Here is a 26,166-nt window from a genome sequence, read left to right as displayed (position 1 = left end):
ACTGCACGTGGATAAAGGAATAGCCAGGTAAAACTAAATTCACTTATATTCTGTGTTAGTGGTGTTCCTTTAGGATGAAGAGGGAAACACAAGAAGAATAAATGTCAGTTGGGTGGACTGACAGCCCAGCTCCACTCACCACTACCTTTGGCAAATGGTACACATTCTGTCTCAGGCGGAGCAGTGGGCTAGGATTATAATGCACCCGCACTGCAGAAGTTGAGGACAAGCCTGACAATTCCAAGAAAAGAAGGAGCCAATGGAGAGACACAGCCCTACTGAGCAGGCCTCCACTTCACTCTGTTCTTTTGCCTTTCTTTTTAGAGCTTCAAGATGAAGATAATCCCCAAAGGAGTGTTATACACAAGTCTTAAAATATGTAGAGGGTGCTCAGAGTGTGTGGGAAAGCTAGTGATGATTGAAGCTATCTACAACATCACTTTGGTACATCATCACTCTCTCTAATCATAAGTAATAAGCTCCCTTCCTTTTCATGTAATTATTTTCCTAAAACCCTAAACTATGAGGGCAGCTGCACCTGACTCACCATTATATCCTCACCATCTAGTCAGTTGCTGTAACTTGGAAGGTGCTCAATGAACAGTTGTTGACTGAATAGATAGCTAGAAGGAGGTGAAACTTGAGGGATTGCTACAGTGGAGGATTCAGCTGAGATAAAGCACTGCAGACTTGGAAGCCCAAAACTATGTAAGAGAATTATGCCTGTCTCTCCCTAATTCTAGTTGGTGCTACAAGGCAAGGGCCAGAGGTGCTAGCAACAAATGAAAATACGTTAAAGTGTCAAAGGACTAAGGCAAAGATTCCCACAAGTGACAGTGCTGAGCACTCTAGCAGGGGGAGTCCATGTTTGTCTTTGGTACCTCTTGGAGCATGAAAGCACTATAGGAGGTAAGAATTCAGAAATTGCTTGCCAAGAGACTATGTTCCTTGCTGCAGTTGTTCTGATGATCAAATCACTCTTCTAAAGCTGTCTAGGGAAAACAGTGGCTTTGCCACTTGTTCTGGTTTGATTAGAAGATTTAGTTGCATTTATTAAAACACTGTGCTCTGTTAAAAAAAAAAACAAAAAGTTCGATTTTCCCCTTAAACATACTTTACATACAGAGTTACAAAAAATTGTTCTGTATATGTGCAATAAGGATTGTAATGCATGCCACTATTGTCATGTATTTAATAAATAAACAAATATATAGAAATTAAAATTTCTTTACAAGGAACAGAAAATAACTTAAATGCTCAACAACAGGAATAACTAAGTACTCCATGTCATGAAATATTACATGGTCACTTAAAATGCTGACTTTGAATATGAGTCAATAAGATATGGGAAAGAGTCATGAACAAAATATTAAGAAAACAAATTGAAGCTACAAAATTGCATATCAAATAAAAAGCGTAAGAGTAGATTTTTTTAAAAGACTAGAAGATTACTTCTTGGTATTAGGATTACAAGGGGTTGTATATCTTTCTTTCTAATTTGCCTACCATAAAGATACTTTATTCATAACTAAAAACAATGTGTTATTTTAAAAAAATAAGATCTAATGAGAATAATCTCTCTCTTCAAGAAGTAACTGCCAATGTTAGGCTGAAAGTTGCAATGCGGAACCTTCAAAGTCCTTTATGGTTGTTCATATGGGGAAAAAATCAGCTGAAACCAAAACACATCGATCAACCTGTTTAGTTTCCTATAAATAAGCTGCAGGTGTTGGTAGAACAGGTCCTGAAGCAAAGATAACCTTTCTAGTTAAATTACACATCTTCAAAAAAGAAAGTGACCCTGATGTAAATTAATTATGGCCCTTGAAATTGTACCATAGTAATAAATGACAGAGGTGTTTAAAAAAAAAAAAAACTTTCCTATAAAATATTCTGAGAAACCAGATTAGAATCATAAGGCCTTGGACACTAACACTTTTGCTTGAGAATACTGCATAAATTATTGAAGACACAGAGACTGCACTGTGTTCAAAGAGTCTGCAGCAAATGAAAAGCTTTTATTTTGGTAAAAAGCAAGAGAATAGGAATTAAAACATGTGGGTGGCTAGACTCTGCTCAGGGCTGCCAACCTCCAAACTTCCTTTGGCCTTTATTGTATGTCATTCTCTATCTGCTTCAGATAATTCCCTAAGTCGGTTAATGGGACTCCCACCCACCCAGTTCCTCAAGCTAGAAACTTGGCAGTCATCCCTGATTTATCTGTCTTCCTCCCTCCCCACATCCAACCCAACAAGCCCTGCCAGTTCTACTACCAAATACATCCTGAACTCATCCTCTTCCCTCCGTGTGCACCCAAACACCCAGTCCAAGCCACCATCACTTCTCATCTTGCCAAGATCTTCCCAACTGATCTCCAGGTTCCATTCCTGCTCTATACCTCTAACCCACTTTTCATACATTACAAACACTGGACCTAATTGAGTTTCAGAACCCTAGAGTGACTCACTACTTCAGAATAAAATCCAAATTCCATGCCATGGAGGGGAAGCCCTCCCCTGCGTGATCTGGCCCTGGCCTGCTTTCCAGCCTTGCTCACTCACCATTTGCAGTGCTGTTCCCCTTTCTGAAGGAGCCACAGCCAAGCCCTTCCCCACTTCAGAGCCTCTGTACTGGCTGAGCCTCTGCCAACATTCTCCCTCACCAGGCTGCCTTCCTGGAATCCTGCACCAAACTCTCAGGTTCTCAGAAAGGCTTTCTCTTTCCTCCTTAACAGTGTTAAGAGATAACTTTTCCTTGACCTCTGTACCCTACTTGGTAAATATGTGTTGTTTTTTTTTTTTTGGGGGGGGGTGTTGTTGTTGTTGTTGTTGTTGTTTGTTTTTTGCTGTCTGCTTTATCCATTAAACTATAAGCTCCAAGAGGACAATTTCCATCTTTTTCACTACTGTTTCTTTAAAAGCTAAACACGTATGTTTAATGAATGGAAGTATATTTCGTTTCATCTGTAATTTGTGATATTTTTACTATAATGTATAATAATAAGAGCAAGGCAGAGAAAATAAATCCCTGACTTCCAAGTGGTTTTCTTAAATAATTGTTTACTTCTGCATATGATCTCTTAGTGTGCCTTCTCAGACCCGTTTCCAGAATAAAAATTTGACATGAAGATTTGTAACCAGGAAAAATATGCCCAGTCTCCAATACCTGTTATTAAGCCAGCTAAACGGCCCTCAGATGTCACAGGCTTCATATTACATGTATCTAATCCAGGTCCTTTAATTATTGCCAGCCTAGGTAGTTTTCTGACAACCTACAGAGAACAAACTCCAGACACTAAGTCAGTAAAATTGCATTGTAACTGGACATGCACATGGTTTAAAATTTTCCTCAAGGATTCTTTAAACATAATTCTGCCACAAGGACACCATCACAGGGACCTGAAGACAGCTTGTGGGTGAGACTCAGTACAATCAAATGCTTCACTTGGTAAAACCTCTCCCTATCCCATATCATAAACATTAAGATTGTCACTACTTATAATCAAAGTGTTCTGATAAAACATATAACTCTCAGATTCCAAGTTTCACTGCAATAATAACCATTTCTAAACACTATTCATTTATATGTTTAAAAATTTCAACTTGTCACCAAAGACAAGGCTCCATTGGTGGTGAGGGGAGTGGAGATGAGTAACAAATCATTCTAAAGGAAACCAACAAGGAAACACAAAAACAAATGGCATGCTTAATTTCTTTTTTTTTTTTAATTCTATTTATCCAATGCAATTTAGCTCTACACCACAGAGTACAAAGGGAACTTTGTTGTAATGACATATTTAGTTTGTGTTTAATATGTTTTGTGCACGTTGTCATTATATCCTCATGGCAACTCTGTTAGGTCGGTACCAAAGTTTTTCTCTATTTCCTAGATAAAGAAGAGGCTCAGGGAGGTAAGTAACTTGGCAAAGCTAAACCTCAAGTAGGTAGCAGGGCAAGGTTTTAAACCCATTAAATCTATGCATTTAATAATTACTCTATAGCAATAAATACTTGAAAGAGTGCTTCATCCACAGAGCATTTTTTAGGTTTCAACTGGACTTTTCTCAGATAATACTACTCATTCTTTCATTTTCAAATCTGAAATAGGAATTTCCATTACCATTATAGCTCAAATCACCATTAAGTCAGTAAGTCAAGAAATGTTTACTTAGTGTGTGATATACTGTAGGTCCTGCTCTAGGCATTGATAAAGCAAGGAAGAAGAACAGAAGTCCCAGTTCTGGTAGAGTAACTCGAACACAGCACTTGGGATGACAGGCAGCACTTTGGGAAGCACTTTGGGAAGCAGTGCGCAATGATCAACCACGTTCCCAAGAAAGACTAAGAAAGGCTTCACAAAAGTAACAACACATGAGCTGGGACCAAAGGAGAAGCATGGATTCCCTAGGCAAAAAGGGGAAGAAAAAGCATTTCAGTTAGAGGAAAAACACTTTACAGAGGTGTGAAACTGCAAGCATATGGCCTTTTGGGTGACAAGCAAGACTAAAGAAGAGCTGGAGTTGGCAGTACTGCAGAGGAGAGGAAAAATAAGGCTCACCTCACAGACTGTAGATTGGGAAGGGTCTTAAATGCCATTATGAGGAAAGGGATATACCCTCCAGGTGAGGCAATGGGGAGCTGATAGCAGAGCAGTAGGCAAAGGATGGTTAAAAAGCAGTGACCGATACAGGTTTGACTATTCCTTATACCACTTACATAAGGGTAGCTTTCAGCAAGGTGCATAATCTCCCCGAATTGGTTTCCTCATCTGCAAAACACAGACAACTTATTCCTCAGGGGGCTGAATAATGGAATGCATAATAGTAAACGAACGCATGCAACTGCTCAACACATGCTGGTTCCTTTCATCACTGGGAGTTAGTTAGAACTTCTCTGCAACTAGATTTTCCTTTGAAAACTTGAAAGCAGTGGATGGTCCCTACATCTCTCACTTTTAGCACACAGACTGATACCTGTATGTGAATAAACTTATTCATTCCACGGCTTTTACTGGTCAGCAACAATGTGCCAGGTCTTGGCATAAGTGCTACGCATACAAGAATGAGCCAGGCAAACGAAAATCTCTAACCTTAAAGAAATTTAGGTTGAAGGTGAGTGGGTAAAAGACGGGGAACACAGACAAGCCATGTTAATAAATAAATTATACATTTTCTTAGAAGGTGATAGATTGGGCAGGGGAAATTCAACAAGAGAGATGAAGAGTGCCAATCAGCAGGGTGATCAGGGGAGGCCTCACATAAAATGTACCATTTGCTCAAAGACTTGAAGGAAATGAGGGAGTGAGATTTGCAGATATGGATTGAGAGCATTCCAGGAAGAGGAAGAAAGAAGTGCAAAGACCCTAAGGCAGCAGGGTGCCTTCTGTGTTCAGAATGGCAAGAAGGTTGTGGCCAGAGCAGTTTAGAAAGAAGAAATATAATGGGAGTAAGATCAGAGAGGAAACAGAGCCAGGTCCTTTAGGAAAGCTATTAGAGAATTCAAGTAAGAAGAGTGTGGGAATGTGAAAAGTTTCTCTGGTTGACGAATAGATTGTTGGTAAATCAGGCAACGGAGGCTTCAGGAAGCAATGGCAGAGGCACTGGTGATATATTTTGCAGGTAAAGCCAACAAGACTTCTTGACACAGTGGACGTGAAGTGTAAGAACTGAAGGAGTCGTGGAAGACTTCAAGAATTCTAGCCTGAGTAACCAAAAGGATAAAGTAGTGCAAGCCTCAAAAGGGATTGACTTTTAAGTAGTGGGTGGGGGAGGTATCAGAAATCAGTTTGGAGATGTGTTCAACTTGTTGTATTTATGGGCCATCCAAGTGGAGATGTCCACTAGACCACTGGATGAGCAGGTCTGAGGTTGACAGGAGAGGACTGGAGTAGATCAGGCACGTCTAAACTAGAGACATAAATTCAGAAGATGCCTGCACATAAGTGGTACCTAGAGGGGCAAGTCTAGATGAGTAAATAAACATTAACTCTGAAGCAGGGAGTCCTAGGTTTGACTCTAGCACTGACACAATTCTGTGACCTTAGATACTTCTTTTAAAACTTCTGAATTCATTTTCTCTGGTATGAAATGAGATAATAAGACCTACATTAAGGGTTAACTGAATTAACTATACAAAGCATGTAGATGGTGCCTGATACATGTTAAACTCTCAATTGTCCTGATTTTATCAGGTTTTTAAGCAAATTAGTGATATTATCAAATTTGTTTTATTCGAAAAATAAATCCCTCTCTCTCCTTCTCTTTCATCCACCTTGCTCTCTTTTTCACCAAAATGAATCACTTCATCAGATATGTAAATCAAAACCCCAACAATTTTTTTCTCTACTTTATAAATCTAAGGGGGAAAAAAAAGACATCTGAGAGTGAAGGAAAGGGAAGAGGTAAGTACCATCCCAGGGCTATGTACTATGAAAGAACAATGTATATTGAAAACTAAATAATGGGGCTGGGATGGGGCTCAGTGGTAAAGAACTTGCCTTGCATGTGAGAGGCACTAGGTTCTGTCCTCAGCACCACATAAAAATAAATAAATAAAATAAATGTATAAAAAAAATGGTGCAGAAAATCACTTGTTAAGAGTATAACAAGTACTGCCCTCTTCTGAGAAGTCCTGTAGACTTGGGCATGTAAGGAGTCATCATAGAAGTAACAAATATTCCTTGACCTGAAAATTAAATTTGTCTCAAACATATGACTTCTTCAAATAACAGAATAAAATTCTGTTAGGCTACAATGGAAAAACTGAAAAGAAACAGACACATATGTCCCAGAAACACACACAAATGCTTGCTTCCTTAGTCATTGTTTTTATCGACACCAATTTCAAACAACAACTCCAAGATTATAAACCAGAAATAACTTGTCTCTATTCTTCCACTGGGAGATGAAGTTAAAATAAAAAATCTCTAAGACTGAATACATTTTCCTCCTCTAAACTGTATAATCAGATAGGAGAAAGCAGAGAACCAGAAAATAGGAAAGGTTTCCAAAGATTATAAATAGCATGTGTTTTGTGGTTTTGTGACGAGTCAATGAAAACTCAATCTTGAATGTCTATTTAATTCTTTTTAAACTACTACACTAATTCTTAATTCTTTTTTTTTTTTTTTTTTTTTTTGCCTGTACTTGGGGTTGACTCCAGGTCTTTGCACATGAAAGGCAAGTGCTGTATTACTGAGCTACACTCCCATCCCAACACTAACTCTAATAAAACAAAAGGGTAAATTGTGTGTTGAAGTGGTGGTTCAAAACATCATTTTTCCTACCGCTAAATAGTTATATTGAAAACTTCAAAAATAAAACAAGAATTACTTACTAGTTACCATCATGATGAACAAATTTTAACAGAGTAGATCTACTAAGCTAAAAATATATTATGTAACATAAGACCCTATAGATTATGCCAATCTCATTTAAACCTTTAATGCAAGAATTTTTCCCTAAAAAAAAAAAGAAAGAAAAGTCCATTATTGGATTAAAGATTCAAAATTTAAAAAAAATATAAAAATACTAGGGAAGAAATATGGGAGGTTTATATAATTTTTTTTTTTTAATTTGGAGAAGGGAAGGCCTTTGACAACAAGACACAAAACAATAGCCATACACAAAAATTTATAATTCTGACTATGTAAATGCTAAAGTAAATGCCTACAGGAGAGAAAAATACCATAAAGACAAATGACAAATTGTAATCATTTATTTACAAAACATATGACAGCAAAAAAGATTAATCTTCAAAACATAAAGTAAGTTTCTGTCATCAGTAAAAAAAAAAAAATTAAAATAAAACTGTAAACCAATATTACACATTGCTAAATATGTCTAATAAAATATGTGTTCAACCTCATTTCTAATTAAAGAAACAAGTTAAAATAAGAAGTTATTGGGGCTGGAGTTGTAGCTCAGGGGTAGAGCACTTGCCTAGCATGTGTGAGGCAGTGGGTTCAATTCTCAATACCACATAAAAATAAAATAAAGATATTGTGTCCACCTATAACTAAAAAAAAAAAAAAAAGTAAAATAAAAATTAAAGGTACTGTGCCATCTACAACTAAAAGTATTTTTTAAAAAATAAGAAGTTATTTTCAACCCTTAATCTAAAAAAAGATTACAATTATAAAATTCTATCATGCTTGTTGCATACTATTAGCTTCATTTTGTAGGTAAATTATAATCCTAGCATGACATAGTTATAAAATGGGAGAATTGCCATTCTAAAGCATGTTTGTTGGAAGTGAGGTATAGCAGTCATTGTCATACATTAATGATAACAATGTTTTATCAAAGACTCTTGGAGGAAAATGTCCTATAAAAAACTCAAGGACCCCAAAAATACTACATGGTTTTTTCTGTTTGTGAGAATATCACCTCCTTTATTATTAAAATGAAGATATGCCTAAGTCTTGTGCCCCTTTTAAGATACAAGTCACAAGTTTCCCCCCCTCCAAAAAAAAAAAACCTGCATGCACACTAGTTAAATATTGTGTTTCAATGTCCATCTCTATCCCAAATAGGGTCAAACACAAGGTTGGATGTCACAAGGTTCCCCTCTCCTTCATTATGACTACACTGATGTCCCACAGAAACCAGACTCTAGGACATGGCAGAGTACTGTGTACATACAAGCACTGCCAAAGAAACCATAAGGTTTCTGAGATCCAGATTAGCTGGACAATTGATGAATCCCTCCTGACAATCATGCCACAATGTTTGGCTATTTGTTTATTTATTTATGGTACCAGGAATTGAACCCAGTGGGCATTCAGCCACTGAACCACATCCCTAGCCCTTTAAATTTTTGAGAGAAGGTTATCACTAAGTTGGTTAGAGCCTTGCTAAATTGCTGAGGCTGGCTTTGAACTTAAGGGCCTCCTACCTCAGCCTCTCAAGCTGCTAGAATTACAGGCCTGTGCTACAGCACCTGTAATATTTAATTGGAAATACAGAGAGAAATTCTTCATAATCTCTCCACTGGTGTTTTATACTTACTTTCCTTTTCATTTTAATTAAAAATCAAGTTACAATTTAGTCATTAGGGTAGGGAATGACCTCAGCTATCTCTGCCATATTCCAATTAATCAGTCCCACATCTTGGCACCAGAATCCAGGGGACTCCTCCCCATAAATCAGTGTCAAGGTGAGCCAATGAGGAGTGTGCTGGGGAAGGAGAAGCCAACAGTCTATGGGGGCAGAGAGGCCCAGCTACATCTATCTAAGAAGCATGAGGCTGGGGAAGTGGCACAGTATAAACTAAAGGACTACTTTGGAGAATAATTTAGCAATATTCACCAAAATTCTAAATTCATAAACTGAACTATCAATTCCATGTATGCAAATATATTTATATATATTCACAAACTGAAAACAAACTAATCGCCCATCAACAGAGCACTATTTAAATTATGGTATAGTCATGTAAAGGACTACTATGAAGCCATTTTTTAAAAAAAGGAACACAGTTAATCTAAATAGCATTATTTACATTTTGGGGGTTTAGGTTTTTTGGGTTTTTTTTAATCAAACTGGGAACTGAAGCCAAGGCCTTGGGCTTGCACACTGAGCTGCACCCCAGCTCATTTTTAAATTTTATTTTGAGACAGGATCTTGCTAAATTCCTGAGGCAGACCTGGAATTTGTGATTTTGTTCCCTCAGCCTCTAGAATAACTAGGATCAGAGGCCTATGCCACTGCACTTGACTTCAATGGTGACCTCTACATCTTTTTTTAAACACATGACTAAAACAACAAACACAAGAAATATAAAAGTATAGGTTGAAAACTCTCATTTAGGTAAAATTAAAAGGGGAAGAAAATATATATGGGTATTTATTATGCAAGAATATTTTTTGGAATGTTATATAAGGTCACCCATATCCCTGTCTTCAAAGTCAGCAAAGGCAGGTTGAGGTCTCATATATTACTCTGAATCCTTCTTATGTCTTCCTCTTCCACAGTTAAAAACCCTTGTGATTATATGAAGCCCACCTGAATGATCCATGATTAACTTTGTATTTTAATATAGGTCCATTAGCAACCTTAATACCATCTGGTTTGTATTTTAATTTCCCTGTCATTCAGTGCACATATCCATAGGTTCCTGTGATTCAGCAATGAATCTATGGGGGGATGGTAAGATTTGAACATCCTCTCCAAAATTCATGTTGAAATTTATAGCCATTGTAACTGTTGAGAGAAGGACCTATAAGAGATGATCAGGTCTTGGGGGCTCTGTCCTCATGAATGGATTAATGTCATTATCACCCTATCATGGGAGTTACTGTGTGAGTGCCCTATAAAGGCATAAGCTGGTACCATCCTCTCTCTGTCTCCAGTCCTCATTGGCCCCATGCCTTCTACCTTCTTCCATGGGGAAACACAGCATGAAAGCTCTCCCCAGGATGTGGCTCCTTAGTCTTAAACTTCCCAGACTTCAGAACCATGAGAAGAATAAACTTTGAATGCTTTTTATTTACCCAGTCTATGGTACTCTATTATAGCAGCAGAAAACAGAGTAAGACAGGGACAATTATTCAGTCTACCAGAAGTTTGGGTATGCAATTTAGGAAAAAGGACTTTATTTTTCTTTAAAACAAAATATGCTTTATTAAAATAGTTCACACAACTATTTTGGGAAAGCAGTAGTAAATATATGCAGAAAGAAGCATTCATGTAAAGAAAAGTGATTTAATATATGAATATTGAAGAAGATACATGTCAAAAGTAATAATACAATGAGAAACAACATACAGGAAAACACACGGAAAAGAAGAAACATTCCAATCAAATAACTGTTCCCAGTAGCAACCACTTTGTGGTTCTTTGTCCTCTGTTAATAATTCTTTAAAAGTATTCATACAACTATCTTTACAGCTGCTTTACAAGTCTTCATTCTTTGCTAATATTAATTATTTTAAAATATCCATGCTACTGTAATAACTCTGGCTAACTTAATGTCTATAGCATGATTCCTTGGTATATACATATTTCTAGGCTTCACTGGAGGATAAAAGCAGAACACCCTAGTAAAGACAGAATTCACAGTAAAAAAAAAATCAATCAGTGTGCTACTAAAATTATATTCATCCTCAACGTAGAACATGAATATGCAATAAAGAGTCAATCCTGCACTGCAGGATGACACATTTGTAAACTCCTTAAATGGAAATCAGTAATACTCTTGCAGAGACATTGCTCAGACTTTCTTCTACATGTTTGCAGCCTTCACATCATAAGACAGATACAGCACAGAGAGCTGTTTCTCAGAGAAATACTCAACATTCCAGAAAGTATCTTCTACAAATGGTAACTTTGAATCAATCCAGAGAAAAAGGATGGATAGAGTAAAGGGAACAGAAAGAAGGAGTGAGGGGAATCGGGTAAGGTTTGGTGGTGGGATGTGTATGTGTGTGAGTGTTTCCATGGAACAAATCCTATAAAATAAAATTAGAGAAGAATATTTTTCAAGACATTAGATTAATTCAAGTTAACTATAAGCCCTTTGGGCAATGACACTTTTGCATAGGCTATTTTAAATGTAAATATGAAAGTCTAAATATATCAGCAACCTATTCTGCAAATGATAGTTTTTCCCTAGAGGAACTGGCATCAATCAGCACTTCATAGTGACAAACAGGTACACATAAACCCGCTGGTAAAGAAAAAAACTATCACTAAATTAAAACCCCAATATTTAAAATAAATAAAGTTTACCCAAGGTCATTCCCTACAGACTTATTGTAAACCAATTTTCTCAGTACAAAGTGCTACCCAAAGAGGGGATTTAAATGCATCGAGTAAATACAATTACTTACTAATTGATAGCATGAGCCCTAATAAACTTTTCATCCTCTAAGCTGATCTTTTCGGGTAGTTTGGTCACAGTGATGCAAAATCTGACTAAAACATTCATTCACCCACAAATCAACTTTATAGGCTGGGTATTGTCCTTAATTAAAAGATTATATAGTTGCCAAAGATCACTAATCCAGTAAAGGGTAGAACCAAGATTCAATCCCAAGTCTGTGTTGCTCCAAAATTCAGTCTTCTTTTTTTTTCCTCACTTCTTTTTTGTTATTTGTATTGTTTGAGGTTTCTATAATGAAAATGAATTCTCATGTGTCAAGGACATAATATATTACTTTGGACATACACTAAAAAGATTAACATGGTTTGGTGTTCTAAAGAATAGCTCTTACCCTATCCTTGAGAACAGAAAATGTTATAAGGTGTCAATATATATTTACTCTTATTGCACACAATAAGAGAGAAAGAGAGAGAAAATTAAATCTGGAATCTGGTCTACATAGGTCAATGTAGAAACAGGATGTGAACAGGTCTTCCTAGGAAGCTTTGAAAAGATCATCAGAAACAAAGACTCCGGGTGAATTACCGAAAATTATTTTTGAAAGTTATATTAGATGAGAGAGAAAGAGAGAATAAGGGAGGGAGGGAGGGAGGGAGAGGGGGGAGAGAGAGAGAGAGAGAGAGAGAGAGAGAGAGAGAGAGAGAGATTGATTGATTATTAGGTATATTTCATTTAACAATATAATAATAGAAAGTCTAGCCCTTTCCCCTTTCCCCCAGTCTTTCTGTTTAATCATGCAACCTACCTCAACATCTCCACACTGAGCACAATGATGTTCTAATGTCGCTCTTGATCCTAGATAAACTGACACTAATGTCCTCAGAAAGCATTCCATAGTAAATTGTTTTTCATGACATCCATTTGCCATTGAGTAGGTAGCTTAAATGTTGGGAAGAGATGAGCTAAACCATGTCAGATATTGGATTCAATTTTATCTAGAAATAATTTTATGAAAACCAAGATGATGCAATTTGCCTTATTGCTAAGTCCCATTTGATCCCTCCCTCACACATTCAGAAGCATTGTCTATCAGTAAAAGCATTTGGGGATCCTTAAAAACAACAGGAAAAGAAATCTTTAAGTAAAACACAGCATGCTGAATATATAATATATAATGGGTAATAGTTATTTTAATAGCTTTATGAAAATAGAATAAAATCATATATTTCTACCATCCACAGTAGGATAATTTGAAAAACAAAATCTCAGCATGCAATTATCTTTACACTAATACAAACTGCCTACTCTTAGTAGGTGATTTTAGAGGCTAGGGTGAACCTTGTGCCAGTCTTTTGCCATTGCTCCTGTTTTGTTCCTCCTTTGATCTATTACATTTGAGTGCCTTCTTAGTTTAAATGGCATCACAAAGTCTTTCCTCTATACCTTGAAAATGGCTGTCCTCAGAAAGCTTTTGTAGTCAGACTGTGTATTAAAGGCATAACTTAAAAATACAATGCTTCATATTTTCATAAAAAATACAAGGTCACAGGACCTACTCCCCAATACCAGATTCTCCTAATCACCAGCATAAAATACTAACATTTGAGGGAAATCTGCCTCACAAAACATGATTCAAGCAATTTCTCCAGCTGCCCATGCAACCTCCATGGCAGCTGTTCAGGGCAGAGTTGCTCATTCCCCTGTTACTGCCAACATTCCTAGAGCAAGAATGGTGGGCCCAACAATGGCTTTTAAATTGGGTTAGAAGAAGGAAACTTACTAGGAAGTGACATGTTAAATTTTGTTAAGAGTATAAAACAGCCGGGAGTGGTGGGGCATGCCTGTAATCCCAGTAGCTTGAGAGGTTGAGACAGAAGATCATGTGTTCGAAGCCAGCCTCAGCAATAGCAGGGCGCTAAACAACTCAGTGAGACCCTGTCTCTAAATAAAATACAAAATAGGGCTGGGGATGTGGCTCAGTGGTCAAGTGCCCCTGAGTTCAATCTCCAGTACCCACCCCCCCAAAAAGAGTATAAAACAGGTCTTTAGTCTGAACTATTAGAAAGAAAAACTGACGTTATTATCATACCTACTCATACCCCTAGGAAAGGATATGAAACTGAGTTTGGATTGAAAGATTCAAGCATTTGCCCTCCAAATGTGAAACATTTAAACCCCAAATAGGCAGCCAAACCAAAGCTATATAAATATTATACATGGTTGCTCCAATGATAGGCAACTGTCCTCTTCTCTGAAAGAGGGCAGCTTACATGATTATGCTCACTTATAGAAAACAGTGTCTGGACAGAAAACAAACAGTACAAAGCCTAGCACAGTTGGTATTCAGCCTTATTCCTACTATCAATTCTTAACAGAAAGCAGAAGTCCAGTCAGCTGAGAGCAAAATACCCACTAATATCCTGTCCAGATTAACCAATCCACTGATAAATGATAAATGTCATGTTATCCTTTATTCCAGACATGATTCTCTTTGGGGGCCTCACACAATACAATTGATAAAATACTCTGCATCATTTGGACTCACATCCAACCATTTGTATCAGCAACTTGACTGCCTGCAGAGTAGCTCACTGATAGGGAAGTGGTTTTAACGGCATGAAAGGCAAAAGAGAAATTTTAGTGTTTCAGGAGTGGGAGGTTCTAATAAAACACAGGAAAGTTAAGTCTCAACATGTGGAATGAACCTCGCAAACAGTAATAAACAATTCCCAGGGAGATCTATTAAACAGCAAGTACTATTTTACTTGTCAGCCTGGGACCTCTAAAAATATACTCTGGTATCTCAGGTTTAGAATGCTAATATCATAAGAAACTTCTACAATGGGTTATAAAATAGCTGTATACTCTGTGTTTGCTTCTCAAGAATTCCCAAACATCTGATTTTTCATTTTAATTAGTAACAAATATTTATTGATTCATAATAGATTCTGAACTACTGAAATCTTTGGAGATTGGCTATTCTACAAAGAATTTTCTCTTTTCAAACAAAGAAAAACAAACAAGATCAACGCTAATTTTTGAAGCTAAAAATTAGAGTACATCCAATGTCAAAAATAAATTAATTAATAAAAGAAAGAAAGAAAAGAAATTGTTTTTGTGGTACTAAGGATTGGACCCAGGACCTCATACATGCTAGATAAGTGCCTTTCCACTGAACTACAACTCCAACCCATAACTCAGTTTTATCTACTTAAAAATGTCAAAGAGGGAAAGACAGTCAAATGAATCAGACATAACTTTTCTATGTACATATATGAATATAAAAGCAATGTAATTCCACATCATGTACAATCACAAAAAAATGGGAAGATATACTCCATGTATGAATTATATGTTAAAATACATGCTACTGTCAGGTACAACTAAAAAGAACAAATTTTTAAAAAGTCAGAGAAAATCTTTAAAATATTCATGAAAAAAGTAATTCCTGCTGGCTACAGTGGATAGAATGTAGACATTTCCCTTATTAAAAATGAAAAAGCCTAATAATCAACTTTCTATAAAGAGAAATGTCTAATAACTATGAAACAGATTGACTCAGTTAAAATTTCTATTATGTATGTTCTTTACTTTAAGCAAATTAGATGAAACAAATAAAATTTGAATTTGCAGATGAATTATTTGCTTTTTTAAAGAAGTATGTCCCTCAAAAAAAAAAATACTAAAAATAGAAGATGTTGCTTTTATTCATTTGAAATAGTCTAGTGGCAAAAGGAATCAATGTACAATTTCAGGAAACAAAGGCGAGACATACTCTGCATCCCTGAATTATTGTTCCATTCTGACACTACACACAGCTGGTATTACACAGACTCCAACTTCCTCAATAAGAGAGGCTGGAAAAAGACAATGTAACACTGAAAACAAACAAACTATAGTCAGGTGTGAGGCTGATGATTTCCCATCAGATGAAGACCCAAGGACTGAGGGATCTAGGGATTTCATATAAAAACAAGAAATAGGGGGGAAAGCACCAGCTCAGTCCGTCACTAGTGTAAAGCCTAAAAGAAACAAACAAAAAGTAAGTCAGAGGTGTATCCCTCCTTACATGAAGATAACTCTGTTCATCCCAATTAAAAATCAAGAAAAGTTTATCAAATTCTTCTGGAAAAAAAATGCCACTTAATCCATCTAAATTGAAGCTAAACAATGCAAAGCAAGCTACAATATCTATATCAAAGTACCATAAATCTTTTAAAAATAATATTCATGTTTTAAGATAATCTAACAAAAATATGAACATATAAACAAGGAAGCAGCTATTTATATTGAGAAAGATTCCCTTTAAATATCAAGTTTGAAATAAGTTAAGATGATATCATTATAAAGGTATGAATTCTACTCACATTTTCAAACATTTTTCAGAATAAAGAGAATACTGACATTGTGTTTAATTAAGACACTCTGAGAGTTGAAATTTAGTTGTTAAATGATGTAAAGGATAAAACCTAGACCCACAGATCACGGATACCCTCCCCTGAACACATCATAGACTTTCATACAGCAAATGAATCAATAGACAACTTAGTTTAATATTAATTCTGGAGGTTACTAACCTAAGTAAACTCAAGTCCTAGAAAAGATACAGTGCAATGAAAGGATAAGGCAGTAATGTAAATGACAAATATAATAATTATAAGATTAAGAATGATTAAGAATTCATTGACCCTTTTCTAGGTAAGTAACATTTTAAGGCATTTAAAACTCAAAATAGAGCCATACATAGTACTATTTGCATTTTCACCTGAGAAAGGGAAAAAAAGTACTAGTTAATTAATCTACCCATGATTGCATAGCTAGAAGAATAAGGATTCCAGATTAGAAAATCTGACTCTGGCCTTATCTGACTCTAGATCTTATAACCCAGAACCCATGTTCCCTCCATTATAAAGCACAACAGGATATTTTTTAAATGCAGAGGGGATTTTCTTTTATTTTATTTGTTTTGGTAAGAGGCAGTGAATGGGAGGAAAGGTGTTAGAGGGGGAATGATGTTGGAAAAAATTTTTGAGAGTAATTGTTCTGTTTAAAAGAGGTGTTTATGATGGCAATTATAGAATGAAGTTAAAAAAAAAAAAACAGGCTGAGAACTGCATTGGGAAAACCAGGAAAGTTTATTAATAACTAGTTCTGAGATGACCAGTAAAGAGTAAAAGAATGGTTAAGATATGAATAGCTGAAAACGGGGCAGATCTAAATAAAAGAACTGGCATGAGAAAAGGCACTCAGGAAAAAGCAGACCATTCTGTTTGGCTGCAGTATACATACAGAGTAGTAGTGGGAGTTAAGGCGGGATGGGAAAGCTGGGACCATATGGTGGCTGGCCTTGAACACCCAGATGAAGAGTTTATATTTAGTTCAAAAGGCCATGAAGCCTCAGAGTGTTCTAAACAGGTGTTGAGCATTGAGGAACATGATCTGCAAGCTAACTGACACAAAAGAATATATACGGAATTACACAATTCCATATATATTAAGACCATGACAAAACTAACTTTAAACTAGTTTAAAATTAATGGCTGCCTAGTGGGGAGGGAAACTGTTTGGAAAGGGTACAAGGGAACTTTCTGAACTGACAGAAATGTTCTATATCTTGCTTTGAGTTGTGCTCTCAAAATTCTGTATCAAAACTCAAATGATTGAATATCTTTGTATTTTACTGTATGTCAGTTTTCTATCAAGAAAGAAAGAAAGCCAGCTAGCTCACCTTATGGAATAGACCTGGGTATGAAGGCAGGATAGCTACAGAGAAAAGCTAAGGTGACTATCACAGAAACTCAGAATGATAATATCTGAAGAAACAAGAGGACTGATAATATATAAATATATATGTGCAATATTGATTATTCAAATCAATATTGATATAGAGTATATTTGCATAAATTGTAATTTCATTTACCATGTCCCCTTAGAATGGAAGATGCTGGATGGCAGGAACCAAACTTAATATTTTGCATTTAAACCAATTTTTTCCTTTCCCATTTGTATGTCTTTGATGCTACTGTTCCTATACTAACTTATATTCTGGTTTATATCAAATTCACACAGTATGTTGATGATACTACTATGTAAGGTGTTTCTGCCATGGAAAACTTTAAAACTCATTTAATTTCCAGTTTCTTATCATGGGTCATTAAGGGCTTAACACTGTGCCTTTTTCACTTAATCATTACAGTGCTCCCATGAGGTTAACAATTACCCCTGTTTTACAAAAGCATAAACTGAAACTAAGAGATAAGATGCTCAAGACAACACAATAAAATTAGGCCCCCTCATCTGCCTGACTCAAAACCCAGCAACTTAAACACAGTGCTATATATTTATACTAAAAATAACTTGCAAAGTAGGCCTGTGACTAAATCAGAAAAGGGTGAGAAAGTACAAATGAACTCATAACCCATTAAGTATATTTATCCCTGTAGCTTTCAAAACACTACATTAGATAACCAGGGTTATTTATTATAGGATTACCATTTTCAAGCACCTAAAACAAGATGGATGGCTTTGATATTAGTATCTTTTTAAGCACTGATAAATATGTTTAAAGATTTATATTTATAGTACATATACATAAAATGCAACATTAGATCATTAAATCTAGTAAATCGGGCTTCATGAAGTTTGAGAACTTAGAAAATTATTACAAGTAATGTCAAATAATTAGAAAAGATTCTTTAAAAGATGAATTCAAGTTCTATCTAATTTTTAAAGGTGACAAATGTCATCTCAAATCCATTTTAAGAAAGAGATTGGACTTCAAATATCTTGAAATCATGAGGATCCATAGATTTGTCAGATTCTTAAAAGAGTTGGTAATCCAAGGGTTGCGGGTATAGCTCAGTTGGTAGAGTGTTTGCCTTGAATGCACAAGGCCCTGGGTTCAATACCCAGCACCACCCAAAAAAAATAGAGTTGGTAACCCAAGAGTTTAAGAAGAGGAGAAATTCTGATTCTGAATGTGAAACTTACCAAATTCAGATTTCTCTGATTAAAGAAATGTGAATATTTAGGCAAGAACTGGAGGGAAGTATACATAAACAAATTAAAGTAGTTATCCTAAGATATAACAAAAAAGAGGAAGACTCTAAATAGGGCAGATAGGACAAACTCTAGATAGGGCAGACGGGGGAAGGGAGGGGGTATGGGGCAATTAAAGATGGTGGAATGTGATGATCATTACTATCCAAAGTACATGTATGAAGACATGAATTGGTGTGAATATACTATGTATACAAGCAGATATGAAAAATTATGCTCTATAAATGTAATAAGAATTGTAATGCATTCTGCTGTCATATATAAATTTTAAAAAATAATAAAAACTTTAAAAAAAAGAGGACGAAAGAAAGAATCCATTCTGTTGAAAGAACAAATGTTTCAGGGTCTTACAAGCAACATTTACATGATATTCTACTCTGATTAAATATTCTTTTATCAATCTAAAACAAATTAGCTATTCTGTATTTCATAGCTGCTTTTACCATTGCTAAAAGAAACTAAAACCTAAATGAAAGAACAAACATACCATGTTCGTGAATTGGAAGACTCGGATATTGTTAAAATGTCAACTCTCCCCCAAATACATTGCCATGTACGTTAAATACGCTTTTAATCAAAATCCCAGGAGGACTTTCTTTATAATCAAGAAAATTAGAAAGTTTATAAAGCTATGAAAGCATCAAGTATGGCCAAAAGTATATTCAAAGAGAACAGATTTGTAAGGCTTACACAACTTGATTTCAAAAGTGATCATACAACTATAGCAATTAAGATTATGGTGTCAGCCTAAACACATGGATCTCTGGAATAAAATGGAAAGATAAAAATATTAATTAATTTTCTTATAAAGTTGCCAATTCAATAAGGAAAGGACAGTCTTCTCAAAAAACGGTGCTAAAACAAGCAAATATTCCTCTAGTGGGAAAAATATGAACATCCATCCTTACTTCATATTGTACACATAAATTTACTCAAGATGATTCACAGTACACAAAAAATCAAAACATAGAACATTTGGAAGAAATGAGAAAAATCTTCACAACCTTAAAGTAGGCAAAATTTTTTACATAGTACAGAAGCTGATAACCTGAACTTCTTCAAAATAAAAACATCATTAAAGAAAATAAAAAGGAAAGCTATAGACTATAAGAAAATATGATCAATACATATATCTGATGAGTGGCTTATATAAAAATATATGAAGAACTCAACAATAAGAAGATAATCTAATTTTTAAAAGAGGTAATTATTTAAATAGGTGCTTCATCAAAGAAGATGCACAAATGACCAATAATTACATGAGAAAATGCTGAACATCTTTAAGAATAAGAAAAACAATAAAATCACAATATGTCACTACATACCTACTAAACTGCAAAGATTGGAAAGAGAGATGATGGCAAATATTGGCAAGTAAAACAACTTAACTCCTATCATTGCTGGTGGGAATGTAAAATAGTTACAATTACTTTGGAATATGGTTTGACAGTTTCTTAACAATTGCATTTTGGATATGTAATTGTTGAGAATAAGAAATGAAAACATATGTTCACATAAAGAATTAGACATGAGTGTTCAGACAGTTTTATTTGTAAGAAACTCAAAACAGGAATTAACAGCATCAACAGATAGATGGATGAACCCAGTACATTATTTGTGCTATCCAGCAATAAAAAGAACTGAACTATCAACAACCACAACAAATAGCTGAAAATATTATGCTAAACAAAACAAGTCTAACAAAAGTAGTACATATAAATTGTATAGCCCATTTATCTGAACTTCTAGATAGAGAAGATAGAGATAGACTATAGAAGGGCACAAGGAAATGTCTTAGGGTGACAGAAAAATATTTTACCTTGATTGTAATGATATGGTGGCCATTTGAGTAAATACATTTGTCAAGAAATTCATCAAACTTTACAAATGAAAGTGGATACTTTTTATCATATATAAGTTGTTCATCAATAAAGCTATTTCAAAAAATGGTTTATCTTATCATAGTTTCATATTTTACAAACTAAATTGTTTTCCTTGATTCATGTGTACTGGTATCCAAAAAAAAAAGTCTCATCCCCACGCTGCCTTACCTGGTGGGAAACATAGAGTTGTAGTATCACTACCGTGTTCTCTCCCCTAACTGCCTCACCTTGTGGCCCAGATAAACTTAGATTTCTTGGAAGACTTTTTATTCTCTTATCTCAAGGTTTCATAATACTTTATTCCCATTCAATAAATATCTGAGGAATTGAATCAAATAGATATTCAGAAGCTATCTTAATTTTGTCAGCTAACATTATTGTGAGAACAGATGAGAATTGAAGACTTCAAATACCCTCAGGTTTTATTTTTTTCTTTCACTCACTTTTAGCAGAACCTTTTCTAACAAAATAATATGCATAAGTCCAATAATATATAAAATATACATACATTTGTAAGTTCAAATTTATAATTTTTAATACTAAAGTTAATCACCGAAAAATAAAAGTTCATGTATTGGCACTTCCAATATATCAAAAATAGTTATTTATAATATGTCAATGTGTGTCTTTGTCTTTCAGATTTTTAGCAATTAAAAATAAAATTTAAATCAAACACCAAGAGAGAACAATGATCAGCAAACTAAGATCCATGGGCCAGTCTGCTCATCATTTGGTTTTTATATGGCCCTGATGCTAAGATTGCTGGTGTTTTGTTTTTTACATTTAAAATGATTAGAACAAATAAAAAAAGAAAAATAACATTTTGAAATGTAAAAATTATATGAAATTCAAAATTTAGTGTCCATAGTTGTGTTTTATTGGAACACAACCACACTCATTTATCTTTGCCTACTTTCCTACTACAATAGCAGAGTTGAGTAACTGCAAAGAAAACAGTATACAAATTTAAATATGTTCGGGCCCTTTATAGTAAAAGTTTGCAGATCTCTGATTCAGAGAATCTCAGCAGCATCTATGAAGAACCAACTTCATGGAGCAAACTTTGGAAACTACTATATTTTCCAAAGATGGTCACTATGATATTTTCCATATTACATGCTCTTCTGTAATGTGACCTTCCACTCCCTCACCACAAGAAGGGATCTAATTCCCTTCCTTTGAATCTGGCTCATCTCAGTGATTTAGATAGCCTATAATATAATATGGTATAAGGGACTTCTGAGACTTCTAAGACTAGATCATAAGGAACTGTGCAGTTTCTATCTAGGACTCTTGGATTACTCCAGTCATGGGATATTTCCCCCAAGAACCTAGCACCATGCTTTCTAAAGGGTGAAGGATAAAGAAGCCAAGGATAGGCATTTCTTGCCTACAAGTCCATTGAGCACCAAGACAACAAATAGCCAGTCCCAAATGACAGCCAAGAGCCAGAGCTGCCCAGGACCTTCAGTTCAGATAAGCCTTTAATATGACTCCCGTACCAATAGAAATCTGACTAAACTGCATAAAAGATACTTTATGAGAACTATCTGCAATGCCTAGACAACCCAAAGAGCTATGAAAGATAATACATACTTGTTTTAAGCCCACTAAGTTTAGGGGCAGTTTGTTTTACAGTAAAAGATAACTGAATTAACAATATACTAAAACAAATTTAGAAAAGTTTCCGTCAAGAAATTCCAGATTTCAGAGGCAAGGCCTGGCTTCAACCATCCATATGTGTCTCCAAGCCAGACCCCACCAAAAACCTCTCCCTAGAGGTAACCAGGGGTGAGGAAGTAGTACATACTCCAATGGAGTCACTGTAACTTCCAAATTTATATGCATTCCCATCATGCCTGCTATTACCCAAAATATGCCAAAAAAAAAAAAAAAAAAAAAACATGAATCTTGTTCTAAAACCCTCATGAAGAAAGAGAAAATAAGTTTTCTAATTCCTGGAATTACTTCAGGAATGCAAACAAACAATTCTCAGTTTTTGTGGTTACATATAAATTGATGATTAAAGAAACTCATTACCATTATTTAACCTTTAAAAACAATAAGTGAACTTAGATCAGACATGGTCAAATTATCAATGTATGGCAAATATAATATATAGCAGCAAATTTGAGCTTAGTAATAAAAGCCCATATTCTATTATTCTGTTTGTGTCACCTGCTCCTGTTCTAAAGAATGATAAGTTAAGAGTTTTTCACTGATATGTTTTTGACATACTAGTAATGTGTGATAAATTCCTTAGCCTAGAAAATTTTATTAAATTCAGTATAACCCCCTACAAGCACATCATATTTTCAATGATATTACCTTAATCCATAGCAGATTCAAATTTTAAAGAATGAGTTCTTGATAAGGGCAGTTACTCTGCTAAGTTCTAGAGTTACATCTTAAAATGGTGTAAATTTCCAGACAGGTGGCAGCTCTGAATCATTAACCCATTGGCACTACTGAGAACCATAATGTGAAACAAATTATGTCACAGCTAAAGGGACATTTCTTGAGTACATAAGATTCCTAATTTGTTCCTTAATTAAGTTTTTGTAAGTTTATTTAAATACTCATGTATGCAACTCTTAAACTGACATGAAAATATTTGTACTGTCAAGTATTTCAAGTGGAGAACATTCTAACTTTTAGTGACTTAAGCCATTTCTGCAAGAGTGCTACAACCAATTAGTGATGCCTATCACAGGAGCAACCAAAAGTGAGAAATATTCTGGGCATTAGACAATCCTGATCCATTTCATTCAGTTCTTTGCAGTGTCCCCCTTCAAAGATCTCCATGATGGAACTTCCAGCCTCCCCTTGTTTAGCCAATCTTTCCCACTATTAGATGGGACTCTCCCTTGATAAGCTTGTACCTACTGCAGATGTCCTGGTTCCACAAGGCCAATTCCCCTAATGCCAAAAGTCCATTCACTAAGCCAGACTTTGAGCTTAGATGGTTAGGTGGCCAAATCCTGGTAATGTGTGATAGAGTCACAATTTGAATCCAAGCAACTGAGGGCCAGAGTCTCTGTACTAAGTCACTCCTTCTGGCATTTCTACAACATGCATTAAATTTGATCTGTGTTTTACAATTCAAATATACCTGAATGCATTACTAAATCAAATTAAAAGAGTAAAAATCTTACAAATCTCACACAGTAAATATGATTTTTAACTAAAAAAGTTTGCATATATTCTAATTAAAAACATACTTACCAAATATGTTAATTAATGCTTTATATTCATTAGGGAAAATGAAGAGAAATCAATCAATACTCTTAAAAAGCAACAAATAAAAAATGATTGTATGATTTGTATTCTAGGGTCCCATATAGTATTGTATTAAAAGTTTAATATTTGAACATAATTTAGTGCATTTACCATTATTAATGCTTTAAAAGTATACATAATCAGTGACTTTTCTAGCTCAGAATCCATAACAACAATGAGTGCTATTCACATCCTGTGAAACTCCATGGGGATTCTATAGGGAACGCTTCCATATATGGTAATTTTCCCTGATAGACTCTCACAATTTATTCAGGATATGAATCTGGTCCACTGTGACAATGAAAACAACAAACTACTGAAAACACATATATAATTTTTGCTGAACCAACTACAGACTAACAAATAAGGAGGTAAGCACTGAAGTGAAACTAAGAAACCACTGAATATTTTTATTATACTTTTTGTACAACTGAAATAAGTATATAAATATCCAGAAGAAAAAAATTATTCCTATCTTGTTTTTAAATATTCCCTAGAGTCTAAAAATTACAATGTCAACTATTAACAAAAAAAAAATCAAAAAGGAAATTTCACATCTGAACTTACATTGACACAAAATATGAAAGAATAAGACAAGTGAAAAATACTAGATTGGCTTTAACTCCCACAGTTTCCTGTATGACCATGTCCCTACAAAAAATCCCTGTAATTCATAGTTATTTTTTTCATATTTGTGACTTACAGCAGTCTGTGGTACTTTATTTACCCAAAGTCATAAAATAATAATATTTTCCTTTTACATACAATCCTCTAAGTGGAGAGTTAGACAGCAGTTTGGGTGTACACACTTTTCTGTTTTTTGCTTTAAATCGGTTTAAAACATTTAGAAATCCAATTTCGTTAAAAATACTCATACAACATTAAAGTCGTTAGAAAGGAAAATAGCTGGTATCTCTAAATTATCTAGTTTCATATGACAAATTTGATAAAAAGGAAAACAAAATATAGTAGTAAAATGCTAAAAACATTAACATCAGAAACAGCAGATTCTGACATGATTTAATAAAAATTAGGTACTTATATTGAAAAATGGTCCAATTGTAAATAGTCATTTTTTCTTTTTGTTTTTAACCAGTTGTTTTTTTGTTTTGTATTTTGTTTTGTATATTTTTTGTACATTGGGGATCCATCAAGGGCTCTTTGCCACTGAGTTATATCACCAGCCCTTTTAATTTTTTATTTTGAAGCAGGGTCTCACTAAACTGCCAAGGCCAGCCTTGAACTTTCATTCCTCCTGCATCAACTTCTAAAATCTCTAGGATTACAGGTGTGGGCCATTACCACCTGGCCTGACTAGCCGTTTTTGAATAACCATCATCACTATTCATATCAATTCATAGCCATTACACCAAAACAATAAATCCAAGTCTAATCTCACTTGTGACAAATTATCAAGAAAGGTCCTGAAATGTACATAAAAGAGTATAACTCTTCAAGAGATGCCTGTTTAATTATAGTATCCTAGGGACCTAATATTGCTAAAGTATGTTCATTTGACTATCTCTCACACAATGGCTCAAAATTTGAGACTCTATCTTGTTCTTGGAAACACAATATCATACTCAGTATTAAAACCGACAAGCTGTCAATCCCAACTTGAAGCACTTATCAGTAATGAAAATAAAATGCAAGAGTGAAATCTCTAGTGGCCATCACAGACAAATCACATGGGGCATGTCCCTCCAATCCTTCCCAGATTCTGGCTACCTATCCCAAGTTATGTAGGGATCCAAAAGATGGCAAGGAAGACATATGAACCAGCCACATCAAACCTAAAGAGAACTGATCTCCTTACATGCCCATCATTTTCCCATGCATGCTAATCTCCCCAGGTGGGTCTTTCACTAACTACCACTTTGTTTTTGCTTGGATGATTCTTCCCCTTTCTCTAGATGTTCTAGATGTTCTCTTTAGTCTATTACAACCATAACAAAGTCTTGTGAAGAGGGATTAATGATGCAGTTTGCTCCAAGGACACCCTGTTTCTCCATAGGGAAGGGATTTCTCTCCTCACTGGTCTAATAAGGCAAGTGCTAGGGAAGACACAATAATGTGTTATACCAGGGCACAATTCCCAGCACAGCACCTCTTAAATAGAATCT

General features: G+C 35.1%; 1 protein-coding gene and 1 non-coding gene across 4 annotated transcripts in view; one reads left to right on the top strand and one right to left on the bottom strand.

Annotated features, from left to right (window-relative positions):
* St7 (suppression of tumorigenicity 7) overlaps window positions 1-26,166 on the bottom strand; it is a 262,405-nt gene that overhangs the window by 177,218 nt on the left and 59,021 nt on the right. The gene's annotated exons all lie outside the window — the stretch shown is intronic.
* Window positions 18,672-18,743, top strand: Trnas-uga (transfer RNA serine (anticodon UGA)). Its single transcript has one exon. It is a non-coding gene; the product is annotated as a tRNA-Ser (tRNA).

Source organism: Callospermophilus lateralis, chromosome 1 (genome assembly GCF_048772815.1).
Source record: "Callospermophilus lateralis isolate mCalLat2 chromosome 1, mCalLat2.hap1, whole genome shotgun sequence".
NCBI lineage: Eukaryota > Metazoa > Chordata > Mammalia > Rodentia > Sciuridae > Callospermophilus > Callospermophilus lateralis.
Note: the sequence above shows the minus strand (reverse complement) of the source record. Positions and strands in the feature narration are given on the sequence as shown.